Source organism: Eretmochelys imbricata, chromosome 9 (genome assembly GCF_965152235.1).
Source record: "Eretmochelys imbricata isolate rEreImb1 chromosome 9, rEreImb1.hap1, whole genome shotgun sequence".
NCBI classification, from domain to species: domain Eukaryota; kingdom Metazoa; phylum Chordata; order Testudines; family Cheloniidae; genus Eretmochelys; species Eretmochelys imbricata.
Window position 1 is genome coordinate 83,832,417 of NC_135580.1, and position 21,909 is coordinate 83,854,325.

Below are 21,909 nucleotides of genomic sequence, written 5' to 3' on the forward strand. Positions count from 1 at the left end.
ATGTTACTAGATTGTCACTGGTATTAATATCAGGCAAAGAATGCAGCCAACCGTCTGAATGAAACAGATGTACTACCCCACTGTCTGAGCACCAGAGAGCTGTGTATATTTTCCAAAAGTTTTCCAAAACATATAAATAATATGAGCAGTTTGTACTGTAGGTTTGTTTATTTGTTAGGTAACCATAGCAGCAGCTCTCAAGGACTCCCTAGAAGTGTTAGAGCAAATGTATTGTTTTACTATTTTGTTCTCAGATGAGCACTAGTCAGCATAAATTAATTGGTGAGTAACACACTCATCTGGCTAACTCTATACTAGTAGGAAAATGTATGGGACATGTGATACCTCCATGGGTAAAAGTATAAATAGTTAATATACAGTAGGGGCTCTGGGTCAGAATTTTGTGGGTCATTGTAATCAGAACAGTTTGACTTAGCTCTCCATGTTCTTATTACACTGGCACATTTTTTAAAGTACCCCTCACTTGCTGTGTTGTGGCTAACAGACCATTTAATAAGGTCTTTCTACTGCTGCTGCTATGGAATCCCCTAAAGGAATGTGTGCCTTACAGCTTGGGGTGCTGGGACAGATAGATACTTCATCTCGGAAAGCTCTTTGGTTAAAGTCACAGATGCCAGTGGCTCTTGGAGTTGGGGTGACCTTTTTATTTTTTCCTCTGTCTCTATTTTCTCACTTTTCTGAATGGGGCAGTAGCTCCGACTATACAGCCTACACTGGTACTGTATTGGGCACGGTTTTTATTGTGCGGATTGGTACTGGAGATTTAATATGACTAATTTCATTACCCATCTTCTGCAGAAGATGTTGGTTTACATACTGGCTCTTGAAACATAAGCAAGAAGGTAGATAATCTACTTGACCAATGTATACATTTTAATGAATGAAAAGGTCAATTTTTCAGGTAAAGAATGATATGTTTGTCCATAATGTATGTTAGCCCATATCTGTTCCTTGGGTTTAGAATGTAGAGTATCATACTGAATATCAGCCCAGATTAACTGTTTTGTCTCAATTTTGGTGTTCTCACCTGTGTAATTCATTATTTATTATTGCTTCAAAATGAGAATTTTTCGTTGGTCGGTCAAAACTTTTCTTTAGATTTGGGTCAGCCAAGCATTCACCACTCATGAGACATGGCTGTTTATACTTTGGTAATGTGCCCTTCGATCACCATGCCCGCAGATCCTACAATGTATTGTCAAATAAACAGGGACAGCTAGTGGTGTAGGTGAGAGGATAGAAGCGAGGGAAGGGGAGAGATGGGAGGAGTGGTGGAAGGAGAAGAAGTGCTATCTGACCCATTAACCACAATCCAGAAAGATACACTTTTTGTGTGTGTGTGTAAAACACATCACTGTTGTGCATCTCTTCCTCATAGTCACTTGATAAATGAAGGGGGTTGAAATCTATGGGACCTGCAAACTCTTACTCATGGAGTATTCCTTACTCGCACAAGTAGTATACATTGACTTCAATACAGTCAGGTCTCTGGGTCAGAGTTTTAGGCTGAACACTGTAACTTACCTCAGTTGTCATAAGTAATGTGCTCACTCCCACAGAAGCTTTGAAAGTGCTTCTGGCTGTTGTATTAGCCAAGTCCTGCTGCTCAGTGAAGCCCCCTACAGGAAATTTATGCTGTATAGTCTGCAGCGCTGAAGCCCCTGCTGTACATTGGCTATTAATGTGAGTAAGGGTTTGTAGGATTAGGCCTGATGTAATTTATCTTTCCCTAGCACATGCTAATGTCCTTGGCTATCAAAATATACACATGCTCTTGAATTCAGTACTAAAAAGTGGCCTTAAATTCTTAGTGCCAGAATCTGATAACTTTTCTCACAGTGAATGGTACCTTTATCCACCATTGACTTCAGTTGGACTATTGGTGGAGTAAAGTTCTACTCAATGTGACTAAAAGTATCACAATCTGGCCCTGGGAATATTTACTCAGTCCTTGCTCTGGAAAGCTCTCAGTGACTTCTGGGAGAGTTTGACTGACTGACTAAGGACTTAAGGATTTCTCTATATGTACTCTCCACTATTCCCCTGGAACACGTATTTTACTAGCTACCTGAGAAAAGATGAATCTCTCTCATACATACCAGTTCCACTGTATATGAAGGGACATGTGGTGATGTAGTTTTTTAAGAAATAAAAAGAAAAACTGAGATCATTTGCAATCTGACAATGACAATGTAATATCGAATAGCTGGTTGTTGCGTCATTTATTAATAGAGCTCTACACCAAGGACAAATGTGGCCCAGTATGTTTTGGTTTCATTTAAAGATTTCTTCAGTGTTTGTGTTTTAGTCTGTTAAACTGTATTTGAAGTTTCCCACCTAAATTTTTTCCCAGTGTTGCTAAAAAGAACCAAAATTTTCTGCTGTGGGTGCAGTTGTTGGCTGGTATGATCCCCTGTCTCATAGTCCACCATCAATTCTGACCTTCCCTCAAGCTATCAGAAAGAAGTCTTTGAAGGCATAATTCTGACAAACCGTGGTTTATTTTCTGCAAAAAGAGATTCATGCAAAAACCCAAGCTGCTCAAAGCTGAAATGTTGACAAGACTCTTGACAGTCTCACTATTTAAATGCCATTACAGCAGTGTTACTTCCACTGTTGTGAAATGATATAATTTACAAAGGCAATGTACAAAGGGAAAACATCCTTATTGAGTCCATGTACTTCACTTAATGAGGTGAAATGATTATTTATTTTATGTATAGGCATTTCTATGACACTCATCATCAGAGTGCTTTAGAAATGTAGGCATTAGTGGTGAAGGTACAGTGGCGTACAAATAATTCCATTTCTACGCACTGCAAACCTACTACAGATGGGATGATAAACTGTAAATTTGGAGCAGGATGTTGTGTGTATGAATAAATATAATATCCATAGAGTTTAAGCCCAGAAGGGTTTAAGCCGACTAGGTCATCTAGTCTAACCTCCTGTATATAACAGGCCACCAGCCAGCATCCACACACTAAATCCAACAGGGGAACTGAGACCTACAGGAGACTACTATGTGCCACAGGCAGAGAGTAGGGGGGGCGGAGGACCACCAGTGCTTGAGAATATCAGTGGCACTAATTTTGTTTTTGTTAAAAAAATAAAATAGGGTTGAGTTGTTGCTCCTCGTATCTTGCATTTTCTATGGAGGAATATTTCAGTTTTTCTTGAAGCTGTTAAATAAACACCTTGTGTTTGTTAAGAAGCTTATTTCTTTTTTACTCAGTCTTGCACATATTTCTAATGCTCCGTTCTAATGCTCCATTTAACTGTATTCATGCAGTGTCTCTGCTGGGAGCACATTACCACCTCTTGACAGTAACCCTGTAACTCCAAAAGAAAGGAACTTCAAAGAACCTACTGTACATGAGCCAACGCAGTGAGAATCAAAGCAATAGGAGTTTACCTCCTACACTCTCACAGCCATATAAAAAATGGTAAAGGACAAAGAAGATAGTGTGTTAGACCACTCTTAAAGGTAATGGGCCAAATTCAGCTCTGTTACATGGGTGAAACAACTCCTGTTGAGTCTGTAACTGAGAGCAGAACTTGGTCTAATCCAAGGAGTATATTGCAAATTGGTTGCCCTAGCAAATTCTTATTCTTATTCTTTTCAGTACAGTAGCATCCATAGTCCTTTATCAGGACTGGGTCCCAACAGAGGCCAGGCACTATTTTTATACACTGGAAGAGACAGTTCCTGCCATGAGCAGGTCATAATCTAATTTAGAAGAAAACAAAATAGGAACTGTAGATGGGGTTGTAATTTTAAACACCTCCGATTATCAGAATATTATCAGAATGCGGTACAACATGAACCCAATTTTGCAACCCTCAGCCACACTGATTGTCCCATTTGTGCCTGCGTCTTTTTCCTCTCACTGCCACGCCTAACTTCTTACATACCTAAGCTTTTTGTTGTTGCTGGAGCAGAGGTTATTCTCTTCTCCAGTTGTTGGTCTAATAATGATAGCCCATGGCCTCCAGCCTCTACTTCCCACTAGACTAGATATGGGCTACAGATTATGTGTGTAGACCAACATATATTTTCTGAATCCTATATTCTCTTCATACATAAAAATGAACACCTTCTGTACATGCTAAGCCTCTCTATGGCATGTTCACTTCTGTACTCTAGTCCAGTTTTCTGTAGCTACGCTCTAGAAGATCCAGATCCACAAAGGGACTGAGGTGTTGCAATGCCTAACTTTTAGGTGCCTAGAAAATCATTAGAACCACAGTGCAATCCACAAAGCCAGAGTTAGGCTGAACAGGAGATACTGAGGGAGTCCCATGTCAGAATATCTCACATTTCCGTGGTTAAGAACTCTCTCCTGAGAGGTGGGAGATTCCTCTTCAGATCCTTTCTCTCTTCAGGTAGAGGGGGGAATTGAACGTGGGTCTCCTACATCCCAGGTGAGTAATCTAACCATTGATCTAAAAGTTATAAAGGGGTATTGCCCGCAGATTTTGAATGAGACCTGATCTGGTAGGTGGCCTCTGGCCATGCCTACTGTATCAGGGCCCAAGAGTGAGATAGGTGGAGGAATGCCTATCTTCCCCCAGTCTGTGGACTGTTCTGGTGGGAGATAGGTGTCCAGACCCTTTGTGTGCATGTCCAGAGGCAGAAACATAGACTCCTAGGGAACTTTTACCCTGAACACTTAGGCACTGAGTGAGTTGAGATGCCTGTAAGGTCAGGTGTAGCTGAGTGACAAGGTTTCAGTGCCTAAGTACCTTTGTGGATCTGGGCCTAATTGTCTATCACTATTAACTGTTTACTCTCTGTTAACAGAACAGCAAAGACTTCCACTGATGGTTAACTGAATGCTATAAATGATCTCCTGTTGAGAACTTGGTGGTGTTGAGGTCCCAGTCAAGATGGGGATCCAGTTGTGCTAGGCACTGTACAAACACAATGTAAAAGACAGTTCCTGCCTCAAAGAGCAGAAATAAATGCTATAATGCTGCTATGGGAGACAGTTTAATAGAGGTGTTTGGTAGCGGGATTTTCCTCCCATACCTCCTTGATTCTTCTGTAATAATAGAGTCATGACAGGATAATTGAATACTTTCCTAGCCATATAAAAATACAGTGGTCTGTTCTTTGGACTTGATTATTTCAAATATATAGGGCAAAGAGATATCTATGTACTGTTCAATGACTTTTATCTACAGGAGATGCTCCCTAAGTGCTTCTGTCCCTTCCAAGTGTTAGCTGTCTCATCAAATCAAGTTATATACATATTCATATGTCAGGACATTTGTGGTCTTACTCACTTGAGAATTTTCAGCCTTGATAAAATCTTCCCCTCTAGCAATCTTTGCCTTGGCAAGAATTTAATTTGGCAGGTGATAGGTGAACTTCATCTTTCTGTTTGCAAAGCTGCTGCAAATATGTACAGGGCTGCCCTGTCTCTGGTGCCTGAAGAGGAGTCACCTTGCTTTAGATGACTTGCGCTGAATGACGACACTGGCTATTTAGGGGAAGAAACATTTTTGTCAGAGATGAGCAAGTTCACGAGAGATCATTTGTCAGGATTCCCAGATCACAGCCAAATATGCAGTTGAGAATCCAAACAAAACCAGTGTTGTTGCAATACCGGTGATGAGCACAGTTACAGCGGATCAGGCTGTGATAGTGAAAACAACAGATTTGCTCAATTTGGGCCCCACCACACTGACTTTAATTTGGCATGTGGAAATGGAAATCCGTCACAACAGTTTGGCCACCCAGCTGTCATTACAGGTAATGGGCCAAGTTCTACTCTCTCTCATGCCAGCATAGTCCTATAAGCTTCAGTAACAGGCCTGTACTGGTGTGACAGGGAGCAGACTTTGGATCAATATACACAAACCCATCCATTGGTCTATAATGAGCTCTTAAGAGGAAGGTGGAATAGTCCCATAATGTACCTAGCAATGTCTTCATTGCTATGAGATGGGAAGGGAGAAAAGAATTCCCTCTAGGACCTTGTAGGTAGTTAGCTTATGCCCAGAGGCATGAGGTTCACTTGCTTTGTAGCATTGCATTCGCTTGCTATCACACAGGTTGGCAGCGGTGGGTGCTGTCCGGGGTTCTCTGCTCGGTGACCCCGTCCAGTTCCCTTCGTCTGACCCTTTGATTGAGGGGAAGAGCGAGAGACCCCAGCCCCAGCCATTGCCGCTGTGGACACAATCATCACTGTCACCTAGGAGGGGTCCTATCACACGTGGGTGTACGTCCCCCCGCCCCCAAATCGCTCACCCTGCAGCTGTGCCCATCTTGTCGGGCACTCTCATGAGAGGAATAATCGGTGACACTGGGCATGGCACTAGGTAACTCGAGGGGGTGGAAGACCATGAGTATCGAGGAAGCCCCCCCGCTCTAGGCCACCAGGTAACTCAGGAGGGTGGAAGACCATAAGTGTCGAGGAAGCCCCCCTGCTCTGGGCCCAGGCTAGCCTGAACACTTCTCCCTCCTGAAGGCTGCTGTGTTATACCTTGCAGTTTGCTTTTGTTTTGTTGCATAGTTTTGTTTTTTCCTTTTTGGTGATTCTTTGTAAGTGTTATGCAAATAAAATTCTTTTCTGCTTCAAAAAAAAAAAAATCACACGGGTTGGCCCCTTAAAGGGGAGATTGGTCCAGCCCCATCGGTAACACAAATAGTTTACCTCCCCAGGTGGGAAGAATGAGCAAAGTCACATGACAGGCAGGTCACATGGCAATATAATGCCTTTTGGGAGGGTGGAGATAAGGCAGAAGGCTGTGGAGAGCCAGAGGCAACACTCTAAGTAGGATGCTCTGGGAATAGCTGATTGACAGAGACCAAGAGGGCTGCATGAGTTGCTCTACACAGAAATATGCTCCAGATAGAGGGCCTGGGGGTGGGAGCCTGTTAGGGAGCAGGAGCCAGTTAGGGAGATGAAATTGTGGAGAGCAAGGCTGCCAGAGGAAAGCCTCAGTAGGGACAGTACCAAGAGTCCTGTACCAAGATATTGTGAGCCAGCTAAGAATGCTTGGTGGGAGTTCCTGTGTTTTCTTGGGCACTTTATTTATTACTATAAACCCAGACCCCCCAAGAAGGAATGTTACTTCACACAATGAAAGCTTACGTTGAAGTGATTGGGGTGCTCAAGAGGGGAAAACTGAGGCAGCAACTAGCCCAAAACCAGAGTGGGTAAGTGGTGCTGCTACACTTGTGTTGCTGAAAATGTCTACATTTAAGATGTCTGAGTCTAGTCTAAAACTTCTCTAGTCCTTTTAAGATTTCACAGGTTAAGAATACTTTGGAGAGAAGAGTCTTGTTTGCTTCATTTGGGGTTTTCTTGCATTCAGTTTCTTTGAGTTTCATTTGATGCCACTGAGCCAACAGGAGTATCCGTTCCCTTTTTTTCTCTCTCTCCTCTTCATTTAATTCCTTCTCTGGTTTAAGTCTGAAAATTTGGTGGACCTGCCATGAGTATTTCATTCTGATGTAAAGAGAACAGAGTTTGGTTCCCAAGAACTAGCACAAACATAGCTCACACAAGTTAGTTTTTGCCCTGTATCACCTCGCCTATGGTGACCATTGTGTGCTAGGTTAGAATGGCTGCTTTTCTTGTCTGACGCGCTTCTTTTCCAGAATACTGTGGTTAAGGGCATTCTCGTGGGATTGTCAGTAGACAGAGAGAAATATAGGGCCTTACACTTGCTTTAGCTCTAGATGGGCAAAACTCCATTGACTTTAGTGGAGTGACTTATGATATACACCAGCGTATGGAAATCAGGATGAGACGCTTCCTTTCTGGCACTTGCCAAAGTTTCCATTTTACATGGCAAAATAATAATAGCCAAGCATCTCATTGGAAATAGCAGTTAGGCTGCATGGGATATAGAACTTCTGAATCCACTGGCATAAGTGTCATCCTAGATTCAAGTGCTGGGTTATTTAGGGAGTTCTCAGTCTAAGCTGGAAGATTCATATGGTGACCAGACACTAAAACAGACTTAACCAAGTCTTAACTCAAGTATCGACTTAAGGTTTTAAGTAAATAAGCTACAGTGGATACGCTAACTTCCTGTACATGTAACCCTAAATGTATGTGGTGAAATATTCATAGACCTGTTATCTAGAGCTATTACCTAGAACTCTCATTGAGCCACTGCGTCAGTCTGTGACCAGCGTTCCTATTTATTTCTATTTACATAGATTAGAGGATCATAGAAGTTGAGGAGGAAAAGACCTATTAGAACATGGATTTCTTCCCCCCTAAGTGAGGCTGTACCAGCTATTATTTCTGGAAAAAAGCTTAGCTCAAGGCACACTTATCACTGATATACAAATATACATTCAAATCCTCTAGGACCAATGTTCATGTTAAAACCCTCCCACTGCCAAAACTGCAAGTTCATTGCTTGCTCCCACTGGACCCAAAAGGTAAAAATATATGAAACCTCTGTCACATTTACTCTGGCAAGTCAATTGAAGTGAAACAACTCCTTTCTTGTAGGGTTTCTTTAGTTTACAGAAACAAAGGTATTCAGGTCAAAGTTAGAGTTCTGGACATTTGCCCACTTAAAACCTAAATAAACAAGTCCCCATCTCTCCAGTTTCAATTACTTGCCAACCACAGTGCTTCCAGCACTTCTGTGGAAATGCCATCAGATGGGATTCCCACTGATGTCAGTGGGCTTTGGATCAGGCCTGTGGGAGGGATAACTAATGGATAACTAGTATCCTCCCCCCTCTCCTCCTAAGACCTACTGTCCTGTAACAAGTGGCTTATTTTTTGATGGAGCAGGGTTTTGAGGTGTTGGGGTTTGAATTAATAATATCCTTGACGCTTGTGTACTGGTTTCCCCTAGTTCTGGATGGTCTCTGCTTTACTTTATCATCCTTTTTCATGATTCGTGGAATTGAAAGGAGTCTTTAAAAAGTGACATTGGTGCTTGTGAAAGGCTGCTGTACGGACAGCCTTGATGTCTTAATTCCTTTGTTCAAACAGCAGGAATGGCCTGGATAGCAGCAGCCGTACAAGTCTTCTCCTCCCTACTCCCCACCAACCACACACCCAGACACATACACCCCTGGGCCTTGAAAGGGCTGAAAGGATATTTCCCTCTTCATGGCCAGTTTAGTCTTTGGCCTCTCAATTTGGAATGTCAATAAGGACACCAGCGTTGTTAGTGTCTGATATAGGTATGTGTGTAGGTTCTTGTGTGATCTCTGCACAGCTCCAAAAATTATAAGGTGAACACAAGAAGATATAGGGTGAAGTCCTGGGCCCATTGAAGTCCAACAGGAGTTTTTCCATTGACTCAACAGATACAGGATTTAACCAACAGTTCTCTCGTCCCTTCCTTTCAGTCAGCAGGGGTGTGGCTTTTTTATGACTGGTTATTGCCACAAGGCTGGTAAAAGATGTTAGAAGGTGTATTTTGTTCTCAAGGTGGAAATCTCAGAGTCCTCATCTCTTCCACCAGTGAATTCCAGATTCTCAGTGCCAGATGCTGAGAAAACTCTTGTCTCCTGCACACACAAGTTTCACATCTGAGGTGGATACTTGCCTAGCAGGATCTGGATAGAGACCTGCTTCTTATTTCACAGGCTTCTGGCCCTCCTTAGGTCATCAGATGATAGAGACCAACAGCCCATCACCTGCTTGGATCAAGTCTGACCTAGAAGTGAAAGGATTGCCATTACCAACTTCTGGGCTGCCCACCCCTTACAGTTATTTAAAAAAAATAAATGGTGACCAGCACCTTTATTTTGGAGGTTGTCTTTTCCGGTGACATCTTTCTCTTTCAACTGAATGCCAGTAGGAAGGGAGAGAATTGTCTGGATATCAGGAGGGAATTATTCATTGTGGTGCCAGAGGGTTTAACGAGGAATAAATAGGCTGAAAAAAACAAGCAAAGGAAAATGTATACGGAATATCAGGAGACAAGATAGGTTGCTGGCCAAGAAAGACGTTAGGACTTTTCCATTTCTTATTGGTATTACGATGTGATACAAAGGAGTTTGGTTCCCCTTCAGTGCTTAAGCATAAATTGGTATTGTATATTGTATATTTGTATATTGACAGGGTAATAGATCAGAAAGTCTTTCTTGTGCTTTCATTTGAATATGTTTCTAATGTTTCTAACACTTCTGGAACCTGATCTGGGTACTTGGTCAATGTCTCTTGTTTCCTGTCTCATTCTACATCTCCTCTTTCTTTCCTGATCTCTGCTGCTTAATTCCCTTCTCATTACTGGTCTTGCACCCAAAAGTTTTAAGTTATTCATGCCGTAATGACTTTACAATATTATTTTCTTCCATTTTTTATCATATATTTCATACTCTGTGCTCTGCTGTTGGAATTCCTTGAAGGGATTTGTGTACTAGAATATAACTTAATGACAGACTTGCAAGAAGTTCCACAACATAGTCTTGTTAGATGATAGAGCATCCTTTCTTTACTCTTTTGCAGCTGACACCTCTCATGGAATTTGATCAGTGTATTAGCTGATTCTGCACTAATTATTTTCTCTTTGAAATGTGCACCCTGATGTAGCCATACGTTTCATAGACTAATTTCTTTTCTTGCCTTTTTCACAAAGGACACAGAATTAGAGGGAGGTGCTGTTCAACTGCTCAAACCGAAGTCTTGGTATAGCTTCTTTGATTATGATGCTGGTGTCATTCAAAGGTGTTTCCTGTCTGTATATATGAATTAGTCATAACTAATGATAACTTTGATCATTTCCAGGGCTAACCGATTCCATCTTACAATCTAGGGTCCATCGGGGTGATAAGATTTATTGGCATAGAAATGAGTGCAATGAAAACACATCTAAAAGAGCATTGGAAAGAGAGAGGTTCAGTCAGATCTGTCTAGATCTTCAATATTGTTGGAGCTGCTGCAGCTTGAGCTCAAAAGTTCCTGTCAGTCAAGCAGCTTGCGGCAAATTGATTGACAAGGAGAACTGGAGTTCTAGGGCTGATCCTGGAGGTTTACTGAACAGGCAAACAGAAGTAGGGATAAAGACCAGAGCATGCATTAGTCAAGGAAAAGAGACACACCCCATCCCCCATGAGCCTGCAGCCAAATCTGTCTTGAACTGCTGGGCATATGGGCCTTATGTAACGTCATGCCTGATGCTAAGGGTCCTAAGATCATGTCAGTTTTCCTATTTAAAACCCTCTGAAACACAGGGGTGATGCCAATGTCCTTATTTGTTCATTCTGGAAACATATTTGTTTCTTACTGAGATAGATGCAAATCTCATTGTCCCTGAATTGTATCTATCTTTGTCATTTTAAAAAAAATATAAAATTGCAGAAAAAATACGTTGAAATATACATCCATTTTTTCTAACTTAGAAAATACTTCTATTTAAGGACATTTTGGAAGCGATTGGTCTAAATTGTGACCTAGTTGCTACTGATTTATTTGAAAGGGGAAAATTAATTTAAAGTGAACAAAAATTGGATTTTGAAAAACAGGTGAATGTGCATACACTGTTATCAAAACCTTCAGAAGCATTATTTTAGCAGTGTGACTGAGTGCTTGTTTGCAGCAGCCGGATTGGCATGAGAGGTCAGAGCCTTTCCAATCCTCCAGGTCTGTGATCCATTGTCTGAAGGACAATGAACACAATAAACTGTACTGGGTCCACAGAAATAATTATGCAGCCAGTCTGCTTGCAGGGCACCAGGGGAGAGCAGGATTTGAGTATCCTTCATTGCTCTCCTCTGCCCCACCATCTGCTGTGTGCTGCTTATATGACATTTAATCTGTAGGCTGGGGACTGCAGCTCTGCTTCCACTTTTGCCTATCTGCAGAAGTGATGAGCTTTAAAGTCCAGGGTTTCATGTGAGGTACCTAGCCTGGCTGACCATTTCTGGTGGGAAAGTTGATGGTGGCAAGGGATGTTCTCCTTATTAGGATTGGTTGTGTAGGAAAGAGCAACTGGTTAGAAAGAGATTATGATTTTTTCTTTTTTTTTTTTTGGAGGAGAGTAAATGATCAGTGTTGGCCTAACTATGCTCCCCATTGATTTTAAGGGAGATTTACCATTGGCTTTGGTAGTAGTGCTGCTAAACTAATGCTGCAAAACTAATGTTTTGGAAAATCCTACCCTTAGTTTTTACCTACCCATTCTTCTTGAAAGGAACATAGGTCACCATTGTTAATGTATGTCTTCTCTTAACAAGGGTGTGATTCTCAGCTATCTCTTTGCAGTATCGGAGTTTTATTCATTTTTTACAGCTACAGCATCACATACTTGAAGCCTGGAGATAAAAATACACCCTTTTCCTTCTTCCAGAACATCCAGTATGTGTAGGAGACCATGAGGTACATTAACAACTGAGATTGCACCCCAGTTTAGTTGCTGTTTTTCAACTCTTCAAGAATCTTAAATGTAGGAGATAAAATAGCGCAGGGACAAACATATATTCCAAACTAGGAAAGCTGAAGGCTTGTTTGAAATCTTCAGCCTGAGGAGCCTGCCTTCATATAGGTGAGCTCTCCAAAAGGCAATAAGATGTTTGAAATAAATAAACTTCTCTCCACTGAATTTACACATATCGGGAACCTTATCAACTGCTGGCAGACTGCAGGATTACATGTAAATTAAGTCTATCAAAGACTTGAATTTTATAGCCAAAATTAGGAACCAGGAATATTATTCTTGCATACTTGAAAGCTCTTCATCGTGGATTAGAAACGAGAGCCTACATCTTTTAATACTGGCTGAAAGTGGAGACATCTCTTCTGCTGCTACTGAATTTTAATACCGTGTATTACTTTCAGAATGAATAGCACTGCGGATTTTCTACTTTTTTGACAACTGCAGTGATTGGGGTTTACAACTGACATGTATATTTCAGGCTCAAAATGCAAACCATAGGAATGACTGATGATGTAACTACCTCAGTGAAGATTTAGAAAAATGTTATTTTTAACTCAGAAGTGATTGAAATCTTCTAAAGCTTGGCACATTTTGCTATTTAAACTGGAAAAGCAGTTTTTTAAAAAGGCTTTCCCTCCTTTCCTTGAATTTGTATCTGCCTGATGTTACTTATATGCTTCACATTGGATATGACTTGGTAGCTAATCATATATAATCACCTATACATGGCACTTCTTCTCCAGAATGCTCTTCTTTCTGGAAAGCAGATGCTGAGAAAAATCTAACCAGTTTCTGATGTTAAAGATCTGGGCTCCTTCCAGTAGCCAGTGTGAAGTGTTTAATCTGACCCAAAAGGAGCAATGAAAACTGAGTTGCAGTAGAACAAAGTGAAATTATACTAAGGATCTGCTAATGTTAATACTGAAGATATACAGCATCTTTTATCTTCTGAACTAAGCAATAATAGACATCTGACTCCAGAATCTTCTTGATTTTTCAAAAAACCGAAAAGAGGAAAAGTTGCTATAGCAAAGGTTGTATATTTGATATAAGGGAGACGGTTTATTCCAGAGATCAGAGCAGCAGACAGGGACTTAAGACTCCTGGGATCAATTCCAAAGTCAGCCTATGATTCACTGTGTGACCTTGAGTAAGGGCAATTAAATCAAAAATTTCAAACTTAGGTGCCTAACTTTAGGCACTTAACTCTATATCTAAGCACCTACATAAGCTGAAATCAGCCTGATTATTTATGTCTAATTTTATGCACCCACATTGGAAAATTTGGTTTTTAGCTTTCCATTGCTTCAATTCAGCCGTTGGTAATGTGGATATAATGTTTACCTATAGTGCTGGAATGCGAGACTGTATGAGACGTAACTATTCATGTTTGTTTGCACCATTCCTAAATGGATTTTAAAGCAGAATATTAGATCTCAGAAAGCTTCATAACATCATCTATTTACCTTTTTCTCTTCCCCTTCAAAAGTCACCTATGGAACAGCTGATTTGAATAACCACATGAATGTTTTGGAGATGGACCCTCAGTGGGATCCACTGATGGTAATCTCTTCTTGTATCCTGTACGGTATTTAGGCCATAAGACAAAGCTGAGATTGATTCAGTTCCCACCTTATCCTCTTCACATGTGCCTCCTTTCCATAAGTCATGCGTTCACTTTTTTTGTAGCCTGGCAGCTGCAAAGGGTGGTTGCTAGGTGACAGCCTCCACAGCACAAAGAGCTCTCAGCTGGGGAGGTCAGGTCTGTCAGTTCCAAACAGCTGTGCAGAATTATTATTTGTCTTTCTCTTGTTTCTGCTAATCACAGGGAGCCAAATCAAAGTCAACTTTTAATAGAAATGAGAACGCCAGCAGATACTATTTATGGCTTCTGACACATCACCTCCCTCTTCCTAAGCCTTGGAAGTGATTGTGTGGGTCAGCCGTGGCATGTTTGGCTAGGTAGAGAGCTGTAGGGATAAAATGAAAAGGGTCGACTTCTATTTCTGTTTCTTATCTGTTCTCTGGTCAGGTTTTCTAACCATTTCATCATTTTTGTTGCTCTCCTAAGGATTCTCTCCAGTTTGTCCACATCTCTCTCAAAGTGTGGCACCCAAAACTGGACACAGTACTCCCACTAAGGCCTCACCAGGGCCCAGTGGAGTGAAACAATTACCATCCATTTCTCACATATGACACTCCTGTTAATACACCCCAGAATATTAGCCTTTTTCACAACTGCATCATTCAATTTGTAATTTGCTATAATCCCTGGATCCTTTTCTACAGTACTACTGCCCAGCCAGTTATTCCCCATTTGGTGTTTGTGCATTTGACTTTTTTCCTTCCCAAGTGTAGTACTTTGCATTTGTCTTTATTGAATTTCACCTTGTTGGTTTCAGACCAATTCTCTAATTTATCAAGGTCATTTTGAATTCTAATCCTGTCCTCCAAAAGTGCTCCCCTAGTTTGGTGTCTTCAGCAAATTTTATCAGAATACTCTCCACTCCATTATCCAAATCATTAATGAAAATTCATAAAGAATGGACTTTTTTTTCTTCCTACAGGAAAACCTTTATGATGTCAAGTTAGCAAAATTTCAGGGCTTTATTTCCATGACATATATTGGAGCTAGATTCTCCTTTCTGATTGGCAGATCATTTCTTTCTCAGCTGTATAGGCGCTTATCCCACATTCCTCACCATTGTCCCTGGTCTGCTTTTTCCAGGCTATTTTATGCTCTCAGTACATGCACGGATTTCTTATGTTACTCCCAAATCTAATGTTAACTTTTTTCTTTCAATAACTACATCTTCATGCAGAGAAACTAATGATAAGGATAATTCTATAGTTTATGATTCAGGAATATACTGATCCCCGAAGGGATCTGAGCAGCATTGCACAGAGATCTATGTGAGTTATTTGGCAGAGAAGGACTTTCCTCTTTTTCTGAAACAACAGATTTTAGCCACTTGCAGAGGCAGAATATTGGCCTGGATGGACCAATGAACTGATCCTCTGTGGCAAATCCTATGTAAATATAACAGCCTAATCTCCTCGCCCTAATTGGAATTTCATGCTTAAATTCTTTGCACAACTTGGGGGAAGGAGGGAGAAGAAACTGCTAATAGAGAATTTTAGACAGTTTGACAAGTGTATCCCATCTTGAAAAAAATCACTGTATATAAACTCTCAGTGATTCTGTAACTCTGGCCTTTTGGTTGTATGGAGGATTGAAAGATGTCACTCCTAGTAGGGTGAGGCAATTACACACTGCAGCGTCAATGGATTTGCCATACCAGATGGGACCATTAGTTCATCAAGCCCCTCTTTTGCCTCTGGCACTGGCCATTCCCTGTTACTTCAGTGGTAGACACGTCTTCAATAATGCAATTGAATTGTGCAATGCTATATACAAGAGAGAGAAGAAATTCATTCCTGACCCCTGTAGCAACTTACATTATACCCTGAAGCTTGACATTTGCTAACTCCTATTTTAGCTAAGCATGTACAGCTTTTATATATGCTAAAAAGTCAATCAAATGGTGCCGCAGTCCCATTCTAAATAAAAATGGGAACTTTACATTATTCTGTAAAATCAGAAGAAGATAGCAATCCACTTTCTGGAAATGTTACACATACTGGAGTTGGCTAGCCCCTTGAACTCATCATCTTCCACTCATTTATTCTTTAATATCCCAACTCTGGGTGGTATTTAAATGTAGAATTTTCAGGGCCTCGTCCAAAACCTCCTGAAGCCAACAGAAAGCCTTGTATTGACTTCAATGGGCTTTGGATCAGGCCCATGTAGGGTGATCATCACACTTTGATTGCACAAAATTGGACTTTTGCTATTTGAAAAGTGTACATAGCATCTCACTCTGATCTCCCATTCTGTTCCAGTGGGATCAGGGCAGAAGGTTGCACCCAACAAAAGAAGCGAAGACCATAATAAATGGTTGTAACTGGTTAAGACCTGAATCACTAATGATGATGAGCTATAGACCCCTGAGAATAAGAGCATGCAGTAGGATTGTGGCAGGGTTTTGCATAATTGAAGGGTGCTATGCCATCATGTATAGTGTGTGCTCTTCAAACCTTAAGGGCCATATTTTCACAGCCCAGGCCCTTGCTCGTGGGGACAGTTGTAGGGATAAATCTTAGTAATTATATATCTAATTGCTAAGATTTGCATGCACAATCCATTTGCAGATGTCTTTTCTCTTGCAGTAGGAAACTGTGCCCACAAACAGGGATGTTGGCCCTTAGCTTGGCTGCAGACTTACCTCTAAATCTGAACGCAGCGTGTGCGCTGCTTTACTAGCAGCTGTGGTTAGCTGGCTGTTTGGAAGGAATATTAAATGCATGTGCCTCACTGTTTCCATTGCCAGAGCTCTTCCAAACCAGCCTTTTGTTTCAGTTTATTTCTCACCACAGAAACTCTTTATTCCATGCCCCCATTTCTTGTTTTCGTTCCAAGACTTCTTGGCTGCTCTTTGCTCACTCTGTCGCTGCTAGACACTTCAGCTAGGTGTTACTTCTCAGCAGTGTGCATACAAGGCTCTTTAACAAAGTTAGACTTCTATATATTTTTTCTCCAGAGTTCATTCTACATGTGCCATCCTTTGAACATTTGGATCCAAAATTCCAGTGCATTGAGTCAAATCCTGCTACTATACAAAAGAGTCTGCATAAACAGAGCCTTGATTTCCCTCCCACCCCAAGCCAGCTCAGTGGGGGAACTATTTAGACTCTCAAAGCATTAAACTTGTGTTGTTTTAAAACCAGATTTGATCATAGACCTAGATTGTTTAAACATTTGTGGCTTTTCATTCGGAATAATCCCAGCATCCCACTGTGGCCGGCAGAGCGAGGACTGGAAAAGCTCCCTTTTGGCAAACTGTAATTTAAGAATCAGTGGCGACTGATTTAGTGAGAGATGGAGTTTTGCAGAGGATTATTGCTTGGTTGTGGAAATGCACATTGTCCCCAGGAGCTGCTTTTAATTTTATTAATCTCACGCTGTGGGGAGAGAGACAAGTTCCTTATGTCCAGCCAATCAGAAAATGGTTCTGTCCCAGAAGAGCTGTTCATGGTCCTGAATGTGGTTAATTTATTACATCAAGGAACCTCTGAGAAAATTGTAGAGAGGGAAACAAACAAAGAAAATGACCAACTTGATTAGCTGATGCTTTATTTATGCATTCCCTTGTATGGCTAGTCTAATGATTTTGATAATTGTATCCTGTCACTTATTGAGACTGACTAATAAAATTATGATTTTATGTTCCAGTCCATTGCAGCGGCACTCCTGGGAAAGGCAGTAGCGGTGCTCACGGTGAATGAGATCATCGTTTTTTCCCATTCTGACATTTATTTTTACTAACTATCGGTTACTCACTTCAAAAAGGAAAATGTTCCATTCTAAAAATGATGAAGAAAATATCTCATGAAAACTCAAACTGAAAGCTCTGAGAGCCCCAGCACCTGCTTCACACAACATTTGCAGTGGAATGTGTCAGGAACACTGAGCAACCAGGAGCTTCAACAGCTCACTTCAAGCTGCTTTGCAGACCAGAGTTCTGGGGTTAGGTGTATGTGTGGGGGGGGTCACAGGGTCATTCACTACTCTGGCACCTCCTGCTGGGCATTTCAGGAATTAGCTCAGTCCCAGCAGGTGTGCCCATGGGTGGTGGTGACTCTCCCGTCCTCACCTCCTCCTGCAGACACATTATGGCTCCTTTCTCTCGGCATCTGGTTCGTGGCACAGCCCTCCGGCCCTGTCACCATCCAGTTCCCCACCCCACACACACTTCCGGGGGACTCCTCCAACAAGAGTCCACCAGCCGCTCCTTGCAGCCGCTTGGCAGTCCACAGCCAGGCCGCTCCTTCAGCGGGCCAGGGGCCCAGGCCTGCCCACTACTCCAGGCCCCGGCCCAGTGACCCTGTAAACAGCAGCTTCCTGCTGCCTCTTCCTTCCAGCTCCCTGTCTCTATTCCCTGGGCCACTTCCCCGCAGCCTGAGTTCCTTCTGCTCCTGCCTCTGGTTCCAGCTCCTTTGCCCTCTTCCCAGGGCCTCAAGCCTGTAAGTCCTGGCAGCCTCTGGCCTTTCTCTTCCCCCATCCATGCTTCCCTCCTCCCAGCATTTATAGCCCCTGGCTAATTAGGCTGGCAGCTGTTTCTAGTTGCCAGGCAGGTACAGGTCTATTCAGCCAGGCCCAATCTATTCCCCTTAATTGGGGCTGGCATGGCAGGGGGCTGATTAAGCACTCCTGGCCCAGCACCCTGTCACAGGGGGAAATGAGGAGCAATACTCATCTCACCCCATCCCTCCAGGCTCTGAACTTTTCACTTCTTCATGCTCTTCTAGTTTATTGTGCACTGTCTTTCTGTACATGCCCTCATGTTAAACCAGTACTTGCTGATATAGTTAATGATTTATAAGTTACGTCTGTTGCCTCAGCTCCAGGGTGTCATACCAGAATTAAAAAGACATCTACAACAATTAAAATATCCCTGTACATGGCTGCTGTGCAGAGGCCCTGGCCAGATAGAGCAGTCTTGCATTGCTCTCTGAATCTCTCCAAACCAAAGCCCTGACAAGCCACCAGAGGTCTGGGACCTCTACTTGGAACATTTCCGCTCCCATAGTCATAGTGGCTGCTCTGTTCAAGAGGCCAGTTTCCTCATTGCACGATAGCAGAAGCTTCTGTGTGGAGTGCATTGCAATGATCTAGCCTGGAGGTTACAAAGATGTGGACTGCTGTGGGGAAGCTCACAGCAGAGAGGAATGAATGGCTATGGTCATGTATAACATACAAAGGCCCCTTGCCCATCCAAGGATCGGATCCAATGGAGCCATTTACACCTGCCCCAAATGTCTGTGAGAGGTAAACGTAAGGGCAAGTTGCAGATACTGTCTCACTGGATTCATCAGCGTTGTGTGTGTGAACGTTAGAGACGCTTGCAGCATCTTCCCATTTCTGCTGGCTAGTCTAGTCTCACTGCCCACTCTGAAAGAAATGCAGAAAACAAACAAGTAGCATGAACAATTAAAATAATGTCGTTTTAATTCTTTCCCTGGGAATAGTCCAAGGGATTATCTGTAACAGAAGGGAGGAACTGTGAGGGAAATGTGGCCTAGCTCCACTGAAATCAACGTTCAGCCACAGTCCTTGTTGTGGGGGTTTGAGGGATTGTGTGTAGCTGACAGCAGCTCCCAGAGGCATTGTGTCTCCAGGAGGCAGTGCCTCCAGAATCATCAGGGCAGCATATACTGAGTCAGCTACTTCTACACCATTTAACAGGGTACCGCAGATACTTCCACCTGTGCCAGCCAGCTAGTGTGGATGGGCATGGGAGGTCCTGGCCTTGTCCTCATGCCACCCTGCCTCCTCTACCAATGCTGTCTGCAGCACCCGCTGCTCGGCTAGGTTCCTTTGGCCTTCACACACCAGGAATGCTGTGACCGGGATTGTACATGGCCCTGATTGGGCCCTCTCCTGTTCTATTCTGGTTCTTATAATATACCTATCACAATAGTCACTGAGCAGCTTCCAGAAATGCATCAAGTGGCATGACAAGCATCTGTCAGGTGTAGTTCTGTGCTACTCCCTTTTTCTCCCTCAGAGGAAAATTATGAGAATTTCTTTTGTGCCCCCTGAAGAGCTAGTTTTAGTCCAACTCATGTTAGGCTACATGCTTAGCTAGTGTAAAATTACCATACATTGGATTTACATCAGCTGGGGATCTGGCCCAAAGTTTTAACTCCGTTTTCCTCCTGTTAGCCCTATAGTTAGGTGAAGAAGCTTCTTGTGCATCAGCAAGAGAATTGCTTCCTAAATGTCAGTTACAGGGCCAGTCAGTTACACCTATGCAATTCCTTTGAAGCCAGTGGGGTTGCTGAAGTGACACAGAGGACAGGATTAGAAGAAAATAAATTCCACAGGTGTAACTTAGCCTTCAGAAACTTTATTAGTGTAGCTGGTATGGGAGCCAAAAAGAACCCAGCTTGACCCTCAGATCCCAGGCTAAGTTTTCAGGACTCCCATTTAGAAAAATAACATATTTTTGTCAGTGGAGCATGTTTGATGTGGAATCATTGAGACACAATGAGCTAGAAAGTCCATAATGCCATTTTTGCAGAGGCAATTTTCAGCCTAAGGGCCAGACCCTCAACTGCTGTAAGTCTGGGTAGAGCCACACAGAAGCCTGTGCGGCTTCCGTGATTAAAACCAAATGATCTTGCCCTGAACATGTTCTTTTAACTACCATAGCACTGTTCTTATCCTCCCCCCTTCAGACCCATTGCCCCCCACCCCCGGCTCTACTACTTGTTTACATTGCCCAAGTACTTACTGTTAAAAATGTATTTAGAAACATTGTTTTGAGGGCTTTTAGCATGATACCGATAACAGCATTATTCTGTTTGTCTCAACAATTATCCATTCTCCTTGTTAGGCTAAATCAAGTATTTTATCCACTTAGGCACCTGATTACTGCCTTTTAGAACAGTGCTGCTATTCTTTTACTGCCAAATAACACGACCCAGCATTTGAGGGGGCTCAGAGTAAGAGGCCATCATGTGTTTGTCCATCTCAAAGCTGCAGAGGAAAAGAAATATGAAAGGGGACATAAATCTAACCTGATGGTCCCAAACATCTGTGCAGAATAAGGTCTAAGTAACTGTATCCTTGTATAGCACTTTCCTTAACAGAATGGTGGCTTAGTTCTAGACAAGCTGAGGGCTTGAACCATTCAGCATCTCTGTTGATATGTTAATCACACGTTGCCTTCAAAAGCCTGCCAGAGCAACATTGATGATGTAACCAAGCTACCAGCAAATCCTTTGTTTAGGCAATTGCTTCAGCACAGTGGAAAAGTAGAGCTGCTCGGGCTGGGGGCAGATGAGCTGAATTTGTTACAGAAAGGAGAGGAGCTCCTGCAAATAGCTTCTCCCTGTGTTTGCTTTACAAGGGACCTGAGTTCCCAGTTATCTTGTTTTCATTCTCTGTTTGTGCCATTCACATGTATCTGAGGTGGATTGTTGTTATCTGTTCAAATTGCTGCACATCTGGGGGGAAGGGGAAGGGGGATTCAGATGTGCACAGAGAACAGGTAGGTGGAGAGGGTGCAATAGTGGCTTAAAATGTGCTTTTATGCTATCCTGAGCCTCTCTGCAGGGTCAGTCGTCTTGTTCTGAGTTAGAGCAACATGGGGGCTGTGCTAGCTCACCCCAGCTGCAAATGACCTCAAGTGGGTGAAAGCAGAGCCAAGGTATGGTGTGGCACAGATACATCCCAGTCACTCCCCCTTCACCCCGCTACATCAGCAAGAAGGCGGGGGTGGGGCTTAAAAGATCTTACTTTGTCTCTGTGCGTGTGTCTACACTGCAGTTAGACACCCGCAGCTGGCCCATGCCAGCTGACTCGGGCTCAGACGGCTCAGACTAAGGGCTGTTTAATTGCGGTGTAGACGTTCGGGGTCAGGCTGGAGCCCAGGCTCTGGGAGCCCTGCAAGC

The 21,909-nt window shown here is 42.6% G+C and overlaps 1 protein-coding gene across 4 annotated transcripts in view; it reads left to right on the top strand.

Moving 5' to 3' along the window:
• The window catches only part of DCX (doublecortin), a 97,886-nt gene that overhangs the window by 16,834 nt on the left and 59,143 nt on the right, over window positions 1-21,909 (top strand). The gene's annotated exons all lie outside the window — the stretch shown is intronic.